This window comes from Jaculus jaculus, chromosome 17 (assembly GCF_020740685.1).
Source record: "Jaculus jaculus isolate mJacJac1 chromosome 17, mJacJac1.mat.Y.cur, whole genome shotgun sequence".
Taxonomy (NCBI): Eukaryota; Metazoa; Chordata; class Mammalia; order Rodentia; family Dipodidae; genus Jaculus; species Jaculus jaculus.
In genome coordinates this window covers 3,038,615-3,054,949 of record NC_059118.1, presented here as the reverse complement: position 1 = coordinate 3,054,949, position 16,335 = coordinate 3,038,615, and the positions used below count along the sequence as shown (strand labels likewise).

General features: G+C 47.3%; 1 non-coding gene across 1 annotated transcript; it reads right to left on the bottom strand.

The window, feature by feature from the left end:
• Positions 1–4,686: 4,686 nt before the first annotated feature.
• On the bottom strand, positions 4,687–4,817 carry LOC123455676. The gene has a single exon (XR_006634059.1). It is a non-coding gene; the product is annotated as a small nucleolar RNA SNORA65 (small nucleolar RNA).
• Positions 4,818–16,335: the final 11,518 nt, after the last annotated feature.

Below are 16,335 nucleotides of genomic sequence, written 5' to 3'. Positions count from 1 at the left end.
CATTCTTTTTGTTGTTGTTGTTCTTTTTTTTTTAATTTGACAGTGATAGACAGAGAAAGGGGTAGATACACACACACACACATATTTTATATATATATATATATATATATATATATATATATATAAAGAGAGAGAGAGAGAGAGATTGAGAATGGACACGCCAGGGCCTCCAGCAACTACAGATGAATTCCAGACACTTGTGCCCTCTTGTGCATCTGGCTAACGTGGGTCCTGGGGAATCGAGCCTCAAACCAGGGTTCTTAGGCTTCACAGGCAAGTGCTTAACCTCTAAGCCATCTTTCCAGCCCCATTCTCCATTCTTTATCACTAAATAAAATCTTGTTGTGATGGTTTGAATGTGAAATGTCCCCCATAGCCTCATGTGTTTGTGATTAAGCCTCATTCTCAATCCCCAGTTGGTGGGGCCTTTGGGAGGTGGAGCCTTGCTGGAGGAGGTGTGTGACTGGGGGGTGGACCTTCAGGTATATTATCTCAGCTTTGGGAGGTGGAGCCTTGCTGGAGGAGGTGTGTGACTGGGGGGTGGACCTTCAGGTATATTATCTCAGCTTTTCAGCGCTAGTTCACTCACTCTTGCTGCTGGTTCTGATCACATGACAAGATGTGATGCCCAGCCTTTCCCCTGCCATGCTGTCTTTGCCAGGATGAGACGTTCCCTTGAAAGAGTAAGCCTGAAATTAATCTTTTACTCCCATAAGCTGCTTCTAGTTTGGGTGTTTTTCCCAGTAGGTAATGGCTACCCTCCTGCTGCTCCTAGATAAACTAGTTGGTCATTTGCAAACAGTATTGCAAAGTCCATGACACCACCTCTTTCAGACTCTAGGAGTCCAACAATTCCCTGGGGTCTGGTCCACAGGCCTGCATCCCAGCTCTCAGGGCAAAGCCTTGGCCTCCATGTTCCTGGACAGTCTGGTTTCATCCTCTTTCCTCTAGGAAGCTGCTGCATGGAGGAAGAAGCCCATTTCTCCCAAGTTCCCTGTCCAATGCTGGAACATGAATGGGCTATTGACTCCTCCATAGAAAGTGGTGCCCTAACCTTGGACGGTTGTCCCTGCGAGGCTGGGTTCACCTCTCCCTCCTTCCAGATGGGTCTTTGGCAGCAAGACATAACCTCCCTCATTATGTGACACAGATTGATCACACCTGCTATTTCCAGAAAGTTCCCTTGGACACCGAGGGTAGGCCACTGTGTGACTGACTGCAAGCACTATAAGGCGGGAAGCCCAAACACTGCCCTGCAAGGCCAAGTGTAGTACCATTCGCGGATAAAAATTCTGACCTGGGGGCTGAAGGGATGGCTAAGCAGTTAAGGCACTTGCCTGCAAAGCCTAACAACCCAGTTTTGATTCCCCAGAACCCACATAAAGCCACATGCATAGTGGTGCTTGTGTCTGGAGTTCATTTGCACTGGCTGGAGGCCCTGGCATGCCCATACTCACTCTCCCTGTCTCTCGTCTCTCTATCTCTCCCTCTGCCTGCAAAAATAAAAATATTTTTAAAACTTTTTTTGGAAAAGTGCTGACCTGGTTCAAATACAGAGGTGCTAAAACTGACTTTAGGTGGAATTTCTTTTTTGACACTGGCCACTCACAGTGGGAGCATACTCTGAGGTAGTCAGAATAGAAGCTCACGGGACAAAGGAAATTCCTTTTTGAGGTGGCTCAAATGTGAAATGCCCTCAAGAGCCTCATGATGTTATGATTAGGTGTCGGACTCAATCCCCAGCTGCTGGAGATGAGTCACTGGGGTGGAGGCCTTGGGGTGTTATAGCCAAGTCCTCCTTGCCACACTTAGCTCACTCTGCTTCCTTCCTGCTGATGTGGGGCAGTAATACCCAGCTGTCTGTTCCTGCTACACTCTTCCCCATCATGATGAAATTTCCCCTCAAGAGCTGGAGAGGTGGCTTAGCAGTTCAAATGCTTGCCTGTGAAGCCTAAGGAGCCTGGTTCAATTTTCCAGGTTCCATGTAAGCCAGATTTACATGGTGGAGCATGCATCTGGAATTCGTATGCAGTGGCTAGAGGTCCTAGCATGCCCATTTTCACTCCCTCTCTCTGTCTCTAATAAACAAATAAAAATTAAAACGAAATTTCCCCTCAAAACTGTACACTGGGGCTGGAGAGATGGCTTAGCGGTTAAGCGCTTGCCTGTGAAGCCTAAGGACCCCCGTTCGAGGCTCAGTTCCCCAGGTCCCACGTTAGCCAGATGCACAAGGGGGCGCACGTGTCTGGAGTTCGTTTGCAGAGGCTGGAAGCCCTGGCGCGCCCATTCTCTCTCTCTCTCCCTCTATCTGTCTTTCTCTCTGTGTCTGTTGCTCTCAAATAAATAAATTAATTAAAAAAAAACTGTACACTGGAAAGAAACCCTTTCCTTCCATAAGCTGCCTCTGGTCAGGTGTTTTGTCCCGACAATAAGAAGATAACTAATGTCTTTTTATAAACTTTTAGGGGAAGGTCTTCTACCTAAAGATGAGGTCTTGCTATGGGTAGACATGACTTGAGTTCCTAGTGTTAGGGACTAGGAGAGAGGACTTGGTAGGTTATAAACTCATAAATCAGGTTGCCCTGGTTTTAGCTGGTCATGTGCCACCAAGGCTATCCTCTTAAAAGAACAGCATCTACCAGGCAGGCTTGCAAAGCCTGATGTCCCTGGTTTGATTCCCCAGGACCCATGTGTAAAGCCAGATGTACAAAGTGGTGCATGCATCTGGAGTTTGTTTGCAACGCCAAGAGGCCCTGGTGTGCCCATTCTCTCATTCTTTCTTTCTCCTTGCAAAAATAAATTAATAAAATAAGTTAACATTTTTTTAAGGAACAGCATCTAAGATTTAAATGTGTCCAGAGCAGATAATCCTGTCCTCAATCCATAGCTCAAAGGGTGGGAGTTGGCTCAGCTGTCTCATGTCACCACACTGTCACCCTTGCCGTGGGATTCCGGGTACCCTCCCCACCCTGCAGAAAGTCCAGCCCTCCTCCAGAGCCACAGACCTATGAAAACCCTAAGGCTCTGAGCCCATATCTCACTTAAGCAATAACTGTTAGCCAGTCTACAGGTCACCCAAAACACAGCTACTCGGGCTTCAGCAGCGAGCCTTCCTGATGAAGTTGGAGGCTTGTAGTTATGTCCCAGGTCCCTGTACCTCCAAAAATACTACCACAAGCAGGGAAAGAACCCCAAGTTAGCCCAGCCATGCTCTAAGAACTGTTTGCCCTTGAGAACTTTGGATTTCCCAAGTGTCACTTGCCATGACCGGAAGCATGGTGGGCCTCTCCGATCTTCTCGATAAGCCTGGCATAGAGAGGCATTACCTTCTTTATTTGTAGCTTTTAAGAAATATTTTCTGTGTGTGTGTGTGTGTGTGTGTAACGTGGTGTGCATGGTGTATGTGTCCTTGCAAGTGCCCCATCTGCTTACCCACAGTGGGGTGACTCACCTGTGGTGGCTGGTATGGAACATCAGGGGTCCCACTTTGTTGCTCTTCTTGATTTAGAGCCTCTTTTTACTGATGTCAGAGCCTGAAAGTTCCTATGGTCCTCAGCTCTCTGCGCCCCTTCAGGACTGGGATTACAGGCACCAGCTGTATTACAGTGGGATCTGGAGATTTGAACTCCGGCACTCTTGGGCCTTATGCTTGTGTAAGAAACACACTTAACCACCGAGCCATCTCTCCACCCAGTTTTTTCACTTCTTCCTTTTTTTTTTTTTTTTTTTTTTAGTTTTTCGAGGTAGGGTTTCACTCTAGCCCAGGATGACCTGGAGTTCACTATGGAGTCTCAGGGTGGCCTAGAACTCACGGCAATCCTCCTACCTCTGCCTCCCAAGTGCTGGGATTAAAGGCGTGTGCCACCATGCCCAGCATGTCATTTCATTTTGGAGGCAGGGTCTCATGTAACCCAGCCTGGCCTCAAACCCATTATGTAGCTGAGGCTAACCTAGAACTCCTGATTCTCTTGCCTCCACTTCTCAAGTACTGGGACGACAGGTGTGAGCCACAACTTCTGCCCAATTTTATCCTCACTGTCTAAACAACAACAAAAAAAGGAGGTGCAGAGAAGTTAAGATCCCTATCCAAGGTCAATGGCAGAACCAGAACTTGAAACAGGAAGCCTAGCTACATGGCTGCCCATTTGACAGAGTGAGGGAGCTGGGTGTCCAAGAACTGTGCTCTGCAGGCAGTGGGAGTCCCTGCAGGTTCTGCAGGTGTGGATAGGAGTCCAGAGGTGACCCACTGGGATTTCCAGGTATTGTGACCAGAAGTAGTTCAAAAAAAAAAAAAAGAGAGAGAGAGATGGGAGCAGGAGAGATGGCTTAGCAGTTAAGACACTTGCCTGCAAAGCCAAAGGACCTAAGTTTAATTCCCCAGGACCCATGTAAGCCAGATGCAGAAGGTAGCACATTCAACTGGAATTCATTTGCAGCAGCAAACCTGTGCTCTCTTTCTATCTCTCTATCTTCCTCTTTCTCTCTTTCAAATAAATAAAGTTTTTTAAGAAAAAGATGGTTTCCTAAGGAGAAAAGCACTTTCCAAATGGAAGTGTGTTAAAGAGATGAGGAAGGTTAAAAACTCAATGAACTAGGCCATGAGGGTCGTAAGCCTCAAGTGAGTCATTTACATGTTGCCTTCCTTCTTCTGTCTGTGTGGATGAAAATCCTTTTTTTTCTTCTTCTTCAAGTTCCCAGGCTTTTGGCACAGAGTCATCCACATGAAGAACAACCCTATTTCCTAAAAGCTGGGGCTTACTGTCAACTCACCACTGGATTGCACCAGCCAACAGGAACTAGTCAGGTGCAGTGGCAGGTGGCTAGAAAATCATTTTTTAAATTTTATTTAATTAATTTATTTTTGGTTTTTCGAGGTAGTCTCACTCTAGCCCAGGCTGACCAGAAATTTATTATGTAGTCTCAAGCTGGCCTTGAACTCACAGTAGTTCTCCTGCCTTGGCCTCCTAAGTGCTGGGATTAAAGGTATGCGCTGCCATTCCTGGCACAGAGAGAAAGAATGGGTGCTCCAGGAACCTAGGATCCTGGGGATCTAACCTGGGTCCTTAGGCTATGCAGAGAAGCACCTCAACTGCTGAGCCCGCTCTCTAGCCCTGAATATCATTATGTGTAGCCTGTGGTTGGGGGAACGAGGTTCCAGTCTTTTTCCTGTCATTAATTTGTTTCATATGGTAATCTTTTTGCATGTATGTGTACATGTATATGTGCATGTTCATATGTGTGTTTGTGTGCACTTTGTGTACAGGTATATGTGTATCTGACTTCTGGAGTGTGTGGGTATGTGTGTGTGGTGGCCAGAGGTCGATGTTTGGGAATCTTCCTCAGTCACTCTCTACCTCAATTTTTGAGACTAGGTCTCTCATTGAACCTGGAACTCCCCAGTTGGTTAAACTAGCTAGCCAGAAAGCCCCGGGGATCCTTCTATCTGCTTCCCCAGCTCTGGGATTGTGTGCTCTGGCTGCCATGACTAGTTTTTATGGGTGGGATCCATAAAAGGTGTTCATACTTATACAGCAAACATGTTACCTTCTGAACTGTCTCCCCAGCTCCTCTTAAGTTAATCTTGCTGCCTCCTTCTTCCTACCCTATTCTCTGGCCACATGAAGGAACAGAAAAGCAGCAGGGTAGGCCTGGGAAAGATCTTTCTAGTGAGACAGTAGGGAAGGTGGGAAGCCAGGCTGGGGAGAGACTTCTGGAACCTGTGGGGAATGCGGGATCAGAAGGGAGGGAGCCTGGCATGAGATGGAGGCAGTGGAGGACCACAGAGCAGAGGGGAGAACACAAGAATCTCAGGGCCAGGGCTATCTTAAATGAGCCAGTGGCCCTCAGCCTTGTCACATCCCCACTTGCGCACTGTAGCCCTGTGGCATGTGCCTCCTCCCAGAAGGCAGCAGAGCCAAGGGAAGCTGAGCCTTTAGTCCACAGGACCCAGCCAGTTCCTTCCTTGGCAGGTGACAGAGGCCCTCAAATGCTCTTCTCTCATCCTAAGGCTCCTGGGAAGTTGAGGCTGGAGTGCTGGATTAAAATTTAAAGGTACTTGCTTGCAAAGCCTGATGACCTGGTTTCAATTCCCCAATAACCACATAAAGCCAGATGTAGTAAGTGTCACATGCATCTGGAGTTTGTTTGCAGTGTTAGGAGGCCCTGTCATGCCCATTCATTCCCTCACCACCTCTCTCTTTCTCTTTCTCCCTCTCTCTCTCTCTCTCTCTCTCTCACACACACACACACACACACACACACACACACACACACACACACACATACATGGGGAAAAAAAGGAAAGGGGAAAAGGTGACTATGATTACTGCCTAGCACACAGAAGCCATGGTGGAAGTCAGATCCCTGTACACCCAGGGTGGAGCAGCCACTGTACCTCAGAGCTCAGTCTCACCCAGGGTGCCACTGAGTCTGTCTCTGTACCTTCCACAGCCCCCAGCAAAAACTAAACACAGCCGGGCATTAAGCAGCAGGGGCAGGCTCTGGGCAAATGCTGTGATTAGTGTTTTAATCTGATGATTTATAAGCCTCCGTCTAAGACACCAGGGCCCTGCGCCTCAGAGCAGCTGATCCCACACTCGCGGGTATGGACGATGTCTTCTACATGGAGTGCCTGGCAGCTGGTGCTTCTGGGCAGAGTTGCCTCAAAGCCAAGACTGCTGGCTGGACCGGCTCTGCCAGTGGCCACCACAAGAGGAAATGCCCCCGGGGCTCAGTGGAACTGAGTTGGGACTTCAGCCTGCTGGCTACGTAAGTCTCCATTGTCCTAGCCAGGCCCCCTCCTTCCCATCATGACCTACCTGGACTGCCCAGCCACAGTGTCTTCACTCTTCCTGAGCCACCTGCCGGGATATGCCTCCTTGTCCTCTCTGCCCCAAAGATCCCCACTCAGCTCTTGGTGTCATCCCTGAAGCCCACCAGAGACACCAGCGCCCTTCTCTCTGGCTCCTCAACACTCCTACCCTCAACTGGCTATGCCACAACAGTTTGCCTCACTATGTCCTTTCTTCTTGAGTGAGCCACTTGTGATCTTGCTCACCCATGCCCTGCTCCCCATTGTTGTGGTTTGACTCAGACGCACCCCCATCAGTTCACATGTTGTGAGTGTTTGCTCCCCAGCACATGGCGACTTCGGAGGTGGAGTTTTGCTGCAGGAAGTGTGTGTGGACTAGAGGGTTATTAGCCTCTAGCTTGCCAGTTAGCTCCGCTCACTCACCTGAGCAGAGGTGACGTCCAGCCTCTGCTCAGGCCATGCTTTCCCCTGCCATCATGAAGCTTCCCCATGAGACTGTAAGCCAAAATAAAAATGTTCCTCCCTTCAGCTGCTTTTGGCCAGGTGCTTCAGCTTAGCAACAAGCAGGTAACTGCAACACCCATCCAGCCTACAGAACTCTACTGAGGGACCCCCAGAGCACAGGCATGGGAACCCCAGTGGCAGCCCTATGGAAGCCTAAACATGGAAGGAGATTGTTAGTAGGTACAAACGGTGTGGGGAGACAGAGCCCCACCCCCTCCCCGCTGCACTCACCACCCCCAGCCACTGCTCCTCTCTGTCTGAGGGCCTTCTGGTCCTGGGGCCCAAGACACCTGGGGTCTCTTGGGAGACATGCAAAGAGCAGAATGCCAAGGAGCCTCCTCCCTGGTGTCAACTCATGAAAGATGGGAGTCTGTGGACAGAAAGCTCAGTGTCCTTGCTTGACCTACACAGAATACTAAATCCACCCCCTGGGTAGAGATTTTAGATGCTAATGAGACATGTGATGTACTGAGTTGTATGTAGACCTACATGTAACAGATGCTGGGGAAAGCCAGCACTATGCAAATGAGGCAAAAGCTATGCAAATGAGCTGAAAAGCTCCTGTTATGTGACATAGAAGCCCTAGATCCTTTGTACAGAGGCTCCATTGAGCTGCTAAACTTTTCCCCTCCCAACATTGGATAAGACTTGCCAGATCAGAGGGTCTGACCCTGGTCTGAGCCCACTAACCTCATTAGTTATCTAAATAAATGTAGGGGACTTCTATAATTGGGTGGGAAAATGGCTACTTTCTTCTAGTTCACCTGAAATGTAGCATTCTTTTCCATTACAGAAGTAGACATGCATGGGATGTCAGAAGGAGCTGTGAAAACCCAGATATCTTCATCTCTCTTGTCATTGGTGAAGATGTCTCAGAACATTTTTATTGTCATCGCTATAGCAGCCCCTCTTATCAACAGGGGATACAGGCAAGACCCCTTTGGATGCCTGAAACTTCCCATAAATACAAACCCTTTATCTACTGTGATCTTTTTTTGTTTTTGTTTTTGTTTTTGTTTTTCCTTAAGAAGTGTCTCACTCAGGCTGACCTGGAACTCACTTTGTCCAGGCCCAGGCTATCCACAAACTCACTGAGTTCCTCCTACCTCAGCCTTATGGGAGCTGGGACTAAAGGCATGCACCACCACAACAGGCCACTGTCATCTTCCCTAAGCATACACACTGCCATGGGCACGCTACAGCAGAAACACAGGGGTATGCTTCTGTGTCTTTCCACAGTGCCAGAATCTGTCTAATAGCAATAAATTTATGTGCCACATTGGTTTTATTGGCTGCAGTTTGCCAAGTAGTCCTGAATTTCTTTGATGGCTGGCTAAGGCAACTCAGGATACTTTTGTTGTTTGTTTGTTTGTTTGGTTGTTGTTTTTTTTCAGGTCTCACCTTGTCCCAGGTTGACCTGGATCTCACTCTGTACTCCCAGACTGACCTTGAACTCATGGTGATCCTCCTACCTCTCTGCATGAGTTCTGGGATTAAAGGTGTGTGCCACCACGCCTGGTTTACCTCAGGATCTTTTATTCTAATCTCAATTACTAATATTAACTCTCAGGTCATATTACATTTCACATGGCTGTGTGTGTGTGTGTTGTCATAATGGCTACAAAAGGGTTAAAAAGTCCCCACATAGTTGACAAGGGCCTCATTAGAGGCAGAGAGATTGTGCAGATGCAGAGAGTCATAGCAGTGCTTAGATAAGATAGTAAGGAATCCAGTAAAAGAGCTAACTGCGAAGGGGTACATAGCCAAGCCCCAAGGGTGAGCTGAGCAGGCACTGGGGAATCAGGGTTCAGGACCACTTCAGACTAACACATGGACAGTCAGAAAGACTATGGCAATTTCAGCAGGCCGCTCAAGCAGTGGAGACAGTGCTACACTACAGCCCCAGCAAGAGTAGGGACTTGATACACACACTGGGTAGGGTGATGATGAGTCAGTCAGGCAGTGGCCATCACAATGTTATGTGCCCTCCTCTGCTCTGTTTTGAATATAATGGCCCCCACAGACCTGTGTTTGAACTCTTGGTCCCCAGCAAACTGGTATTTGGGGGGAAGGCTGTGGAACCTCTAGGAGATGGAGCCTTGCTGGAGGAAGTGTGCCACTAGGGACGGGCGTTGAGGGGTTAACAGCTGTTCTCGTGCTTTCTCTGCTTCCTGTCTTATGATGTGATGATGTGACTCCAGCTTGCTGCTCCGGCCGCGCTTCTTCCTCCAGGATGGACTTTACCTTCTGGAACTGCAAGCCTAATGAAACCCTTCTCCTTCTATAAATTGCTTCTGCTCAGGTATTTTGTCCCAGCAGTGAGAAGGTAACTGACATATCTCTTCATGGAGTCCAGGTGAGGGTTTTCCACACCTCCTCAATCTGGTGTGTGTTAGCCACGTTCCCCGGCCTGGTTTTTCTGATATAATTTTATCATGTTCACGTGTTCATGTGTTCCAAATCTATTGTGATGAATTTATAGATGGCCCATTTTTACTTATATGGATAAGATACTTATATCTTTGCCTTGTGGGTGGCGCGATGAAGTACATGCACGATGAAGTACAGCGTCCTCCTGCCCCTATAGTTGCCCTCAGAATGGAGCCAAACACTGCTTGTAAAGTGGAGTCACTCAGGAAAAGGCACAGCCTGAGGCCGCTGTGTCACACAATGTGGAGTGACATAGAGCAGGACACAGCCTCCTATCTACACATAGCGTAGTAAAATTCAGTTTACAAATTAGGCATAGTAGACATTAACACCAATGGCTAATAACAGAACAGTACTTTGTGATTCATCAAAGTTCATATACATATTTTCTTCCACTGTTCTGATGTACTTCCTCTTCTTGGGAGGTTTGAGATGGCACCACACCTCTTGATGGCATGAAGTGAAGTGAATTATGTAGGCATCATGCTATAGCCTGAGGTGGCTACTGACCTGATGCTAAGTCAGAAGAAGGAAGGAACACTGAGTTATGTGTTGTCCACTGCCTGCAGGTAACTGAGACCACAGAAAGTGAAGCCCTGGATGAGGGACTGCTGTGGTTTAAGACCACAGTATGGTAGCTTAGCCTGTGGCTAGCTCTTGTTATTTAATGCATGGAAAAAATATATATATCATAATATATATATTATATATATATTACTATGATCCAAAATTATTCTTAATATTTTGATAGCTATATTCATTTTGATAACCCACAGCACCTGCCTAGGGAAGTCAGTGGGTGACGAAGCCCTTCTGCAGGTTGAGGGGTGGGCAACATTGGCAAGCTGTGCATCAGGGATACTGGGTAGGTCCCCACAGAGTGGTAGGTGCTTTGGGGGCCCTCCTGCCTTGGCAATGCAGTATGATAAGCAGTACTGGGTAAGCTCTCAGAGTCCTATCTTGAGCACATAACTCCTACTTCTGTCTCCTGAAGTGGATGAGGGCTGGCTGTGGCCAAAATGTGCAGGGAAGTTATATGCCCAGGGGGGCACCCCAGAAAATGTCTCAGATTTCAGCCAGCTCTGAGAGGTTTCCTGAGTCCTTGCACAGTTGAGACTGTAGCCACTCACTCTTTACATTCCCCTCTCGCAGCTCTTTTTTTTATTTTTTTATTTTTTTTATTTTTTTATAATTAACAAATTCCATGATTATAAACAATGTCCCATAGTAATTCCCTCCCTCTCCCCACTTTCCCCTTTGAAACTCTACTCTCCATCATATCCCCTCTCCCTTTCAATCAACCTCTCTTTTATTTTGATGTCATCATCTTTTCCTCCTATTATGATGGTCTTGTGTAGGTAGTGTCAGGCACTGTGAGGTCATGGATATCCAGGCTATTTTGTGTCTAGAGGAGCACGTTGTAAGGAGTCCTATCCTTCCTTCAGCTCTTACATTCTTTCCGTCACCTCTTCCACAATGGACCCTGAGCCTTGGAAGGTGTGATAGAGATATTGAAGTGCTGAGCACTCCTCTGGCACTTCTTACCAGCACCGTGGTGCCTTCTGAGTCATCCCAAGGTCACTGCCATCTGAAAAGAGAAAGTTCTCTAATGAAAAAGTGAGAGTAGCATTAACATAAGGGTATGAACATTAACAGAAGTGCTTACTGGGCAGTTTGGTGAGCATAGTATATACATTTAGCCAGACAGCAGCAGATGTTACACCCCTAGGATTCATGACTACCCCTGTTGTAGGTTATCAGTATCAGGGATGTATTCCCTCCCATGGAGCAGGCCTCTAGTCAAATTAGAGGGCAGTTGGTTTCCCCCTAACAGACATGCCACTATTGCACCTGTTTGCTCATTTGGCCTGTTTGGCCAAATATAAGGCTTGCAGTGTCCACTGTGGAGTATCTTCACCAGTGATTTCTCTCTCTCCCGTTGACTGCATGCACTGTGGCTTTTTCTAGCTTTCTGTCAGCTGGTCTACATGGAGGAGGTTTTCAGCTCAGTTCTAGCAGGATTTCTCAGTGATCTTGCAGCCCAAGTATGTGCAGTCTTCAGCAATAGGGTCTTACCATATCTTCCTTTTTCCCAATAAAAACCCAAACCCATATCTTTCTGCCTTCAGGCTAGCCCAATCTAAGACCCACAATGTTGGAAGTTTGAGGCAGAGAACACGACTGTCCCAGCAAAGGCTCAGTTTTCCAGTTGTGCTTTTCAGGCGTGCATGACCACATGATTGGTTACAGCAAACGGAATGTGAAAAGAGATGACCTGACCATGCACTTGCAAGCAAACTGCTTGATAGGAAGGGGTGTGCCCGCTTCTTCCTCTTCACCTCTTTCCACTGACTGGAAAGCAGAAGTTGTGCTGGGCAACTTGGGTCATGGGGACAAGAGTCCTCTCCTGGTGTTCATGCCCTGGGAAGCCTCTTCCACATGGCATCAGAAACCACCTCTGTGTCCAATAGGCTATGGCTGTGGTGACTGTCTGTGACTCCCAAGGCTGGCCATCAAAGACATTCTAGTTACCTTGGTCCTTTAGCACCTTGTTCTGGGGGCTGCAGCTGATATGGAAGAAGGACGCCCAGGCTGCCCTGTGGACGGTTAGGCAGGGGAACCAAGGCCTCCTATCAAAAGCCTTGTGTGTATGTCACCTTAGGAATGCATCCTCCACCACAGCCAAGATTGCAGAGAGCCATGGCCTTAGCCATCCACCTGCATACTCGTGAGGGGCACGTCTGGAGCAAAGCTATTGCCTGAGCTGCCTCCAAATTCTTGACCTTTAGAAAGCATGGCAGACACGAGCAATTTATTCAGACCACAAAGTCTAGGCCTGAGGAGATGGCTCATGCCACACAAGAATGAGGATCTGAGTTCAGATTATCCAGGACTCATATAAAAGCCAGGTGCAGGGGCACATACCTGTAACCTCAGTGCTAAAGAGACAAAGACAGGAAAATCCCTGGGTCTCAACAGTTAGATAGTCAAGCCCAATAAGTGAGCTCTAGCTTCAGTTTCAAAGAATAAGGTGGACAGCAATTGAAGAAGATATATAACATTGGCTTCTGTCCTCTACACACAGACACACACATGGGTATGATACCTGCACAAGCAGGCAGGGATACACACCATATGTACACAAAAAGAGAAAGCAAGAGGGAGAGATGGAGAGAGAGAGAGAGAAAGGAAGGAAGGAAGGAAGGAAGGAAGGAAGGAAGGAAGGAAGGAAGGAAGGAGAAAGAAAGAAAGAAAGAAAGAAAGAAAGAAAGAAAGAAAGAAAGAAAGAAAGAAAGAAAGAAAGAAAAAAGGAAGGAAAGAAAGGAAGAAAGAGAGATCCTGTTGTTGTGGTCAGTTTATCCTTGCTGAGACAAATACCCAAACATACAACCAGAAACAGCTTGTAGGAGGAAAGGGTTTTTTCCAGTTTACAGACTCGAGGGGAAGCTCCATGATGGCAGGGGAAAATGATGGCATGAACAGAGGGTGGACATCACCTCCTGGCCAACATCAGGTGGACAACAGCAACAGGAGAGTGTGCCAAACACTGGCTATAACACCCATAAGCCTGCCCCCAACAATAAACTGCCTCCAGGAGGCTCCAGTTCCCAAATTACTACCAGTTGGGGACCCAGCATTCAGAACATGTAAGTTTAAGGGAGAACACCTGAATCAAGCTACATCATTCCTCTCCTGCCCCCCATAAATTGATAACCATGTTTGATATAAAATGCAATGCATTCAGTCCAACATTAAAAGTCTTCATAGTTTTTATCAATCCCAATTCTATTCAAACATCCCCATAGTCCAAAGTGTTTTAACTAAGCCATAATGCCAAAACATGGCACAGAATAAACATTCACAAAAAGATAGCACTGGGCATAGCAAATAAATATTGAGCAAATACAACATTTAAAACAAATAGGACAAACATCAAACTCTGTACTTCCAAGTCTGGCAACTCTAACCAGTGTCAAGTCTCCAAGTCTGATAATTCTGACAAGTTATGAGTCTCTAGAATTCCAATTCCACCCCTACAGCTAGGCTACTCACAGTCTGGAAAAACTTCATCCTGTGCTGGCAGCTCTCCTTGGCAACCATCCCACAGTCCTGGAATCTCCATTGGGTCTCCATCACAATGCATGGTTCATCCACATGGCTCCATCAGGCCTCCATGCAGGTAACCAACAAGCCTGTTTCACTTCACCCATGGCCATTTCAAAAAAAAAAAAAAAAAAAAAAAACTGTGTTACAAATCCAATGATCTTCTTTCCTGCATTTGTTATATTCCATAGTATCAGGTAAGCTACCAATTTGATAATCTAGGAGGGAATAAAGCAGACTTTGGAGAACAGGACATTCCTTCAGCATTCAGGCCCAGTCAAGGCAAAGCTCTTTCTCATAAGCCAAAGCCAAGTCTCATAGTCCATAGTTCTTACTGCATTTGGGTCTTTCAACTCTGACCAGAATAGTTCATCAAGCTGTTCTTACAACATTGCAAGACAACTCTTAGGCCAAAGTTTCAAATCCTTCTACATTCTTTCCTCAAATCAGTCCTGAAAAGCCAAAAGCCAAATCAGATTTTTAGCAGCTATGATCCCACTCCTGGTACCAATTTACTGCTGAGGTCAGTTTCTCCTTGCTGTAACAAACACCCAATCTGAAGCATCTTGTGGGAGGAAAGGGTTTATTTTGGCTTATAGACTCAAGGGGAAGCTCCATGGTTACAGAGGAAAACAATGGCATGAGCAGAGGGTGGACCTCACCTCCTGGCCAACATCAGGTAGACAACAGCAGCAGGAAAGTGACAAGCACTGGCAAGGGAAATCTGGTATAACAGCCATAAGTCTGCCTCCAACAATAAATTTACTCCAGGAGGCTTCAATTCCCAAATTGCCACCAGCTGAGAACCTAGCATTCAGAACACATAAAGTTATGGGGGAGACCTGAATCAAACTGCCACAGACCCACTAAGTTTTAAAGTCATTTGCAACATTAGATAACTATTATTGGCTTAATTGTGCTCCCTCAAAATTCATATGTTGTTCACATTCTAACCCACAGGACTTCTGAATGTGGATGAATTGGGAACCGGGTCTGTGGTGGTTTGAATGTTAAATGTCCCCCATAGCCTCATGTATTTGTGATTAAGCCTCATACTTAATCCCTAGTTGGTGTGGAAACTTTGGGAAATGGAGCCTTTCTGGAGGAGGTGCATCACTGGGAGGGCCTTGGAATATGATAGCCCAAACCCTGCTGGCCAGAGCTAGCTTATTCCTTTCTACTGATACATGACGATAAGAGCCAACTTCCTGCCTGTGCCATGCTTTCCTGCTGTGATGAAACTTCCCCTTGAAACCATAAGCTACAATAGACTCTGTCCTACACGCTGTTTTTGCTCAGGTGTTTTGTGCCAACAATGAAAAGGAAACTGCTGCAGGGTCTTAACAGAAAAAAAAATTAAAATGAGATTCTTAGGGTGGGCTTCCATTCAGTATGACTTGGCATCCTTATAAAAGAGGGTGTCTGGAGACAGACAGGAGTGGCACAGGGAGCACCCACATGCTGATAAAAGGGAGGGTAGAAAGTAATGCTTGTAAACATCAAGAAACATTGACAAGGAGTGCCGGCACACCAGCAGCAGCCAGGGAAGGGCAGAGGGAGAAGGGCCTGTGTTTCATGTGAGAGGAGGGCGTCAAGGACCAGGGACAGTGTAGCCTTCATCCATTCACTTAGGGGACTCATTTCTCAGGGACAGCACACACTGGAAGAAAGTTCTGGATGCTGCAGTAGTGGGGGGCATTGCGGCTTTCAGATACACGTGATAGAGAACAATGGCTTACAGAAGCTGGAAATTTGTTTCTTTTCTTGTAATTTTTTATGAGAGAGAACTGGGCCCACCAGGGCCTCCAGCCACTGCAATTGGACTCCACATGCATGAGCCACCTTGTGCACCTGTGCAGCCTTGTGTGCTTGGGTCGCCTTGTGCATCTGTCTTACGCTTACATGGGACCTAGAGAGTTGAACATGGGTCTTTAGGCTTCACAGGCAACCGCCTTAACCGCTAAGCCATCTCTCCAGCTCAAAATTTGTTTCTTAGTCCAAGAAAAAGCCCTAGCTGGTGGGGAGGCTCCCACTGGGATGCTGAGGGCCCTGTCTTACAGCCCTTTAGATGTCACCTGGATCAGTCATCGTGGAGGGGTAGCTAGAGCTGACAAGATGAAGGACTGTGAACAGAGCAGCTGAAACAGCAGGACGTTGTTTTCTCGTGGTTAGGTGTGCAAGAGCAAGGCGTCGGTAGGAAAGCTTAGCTCAAGGTGGAGAGGGGCCCCTACCCTGCGCTTCTGGGCCCACTCCTGTCTTGGGTAAGAAGAGGCCTCGAGGTAGGAACAGCTGGCAAGTGCCCTGGGCTGGGGCCGGGTCCAGGACAGAGAGGAAGTGGCAGAGGTGTGCGTAGATGAGGCTATTTTTACCCAGACCTGTGCAAACAGAGGTGTGGGCTGGTCCAGCTAGTTCCTCCCTCCCCTGGCACCTGGCCCTAGGAGGCCTTACCAAGTAAGCTATGCCCACTGGGTTGGGAGCCAGCGAAG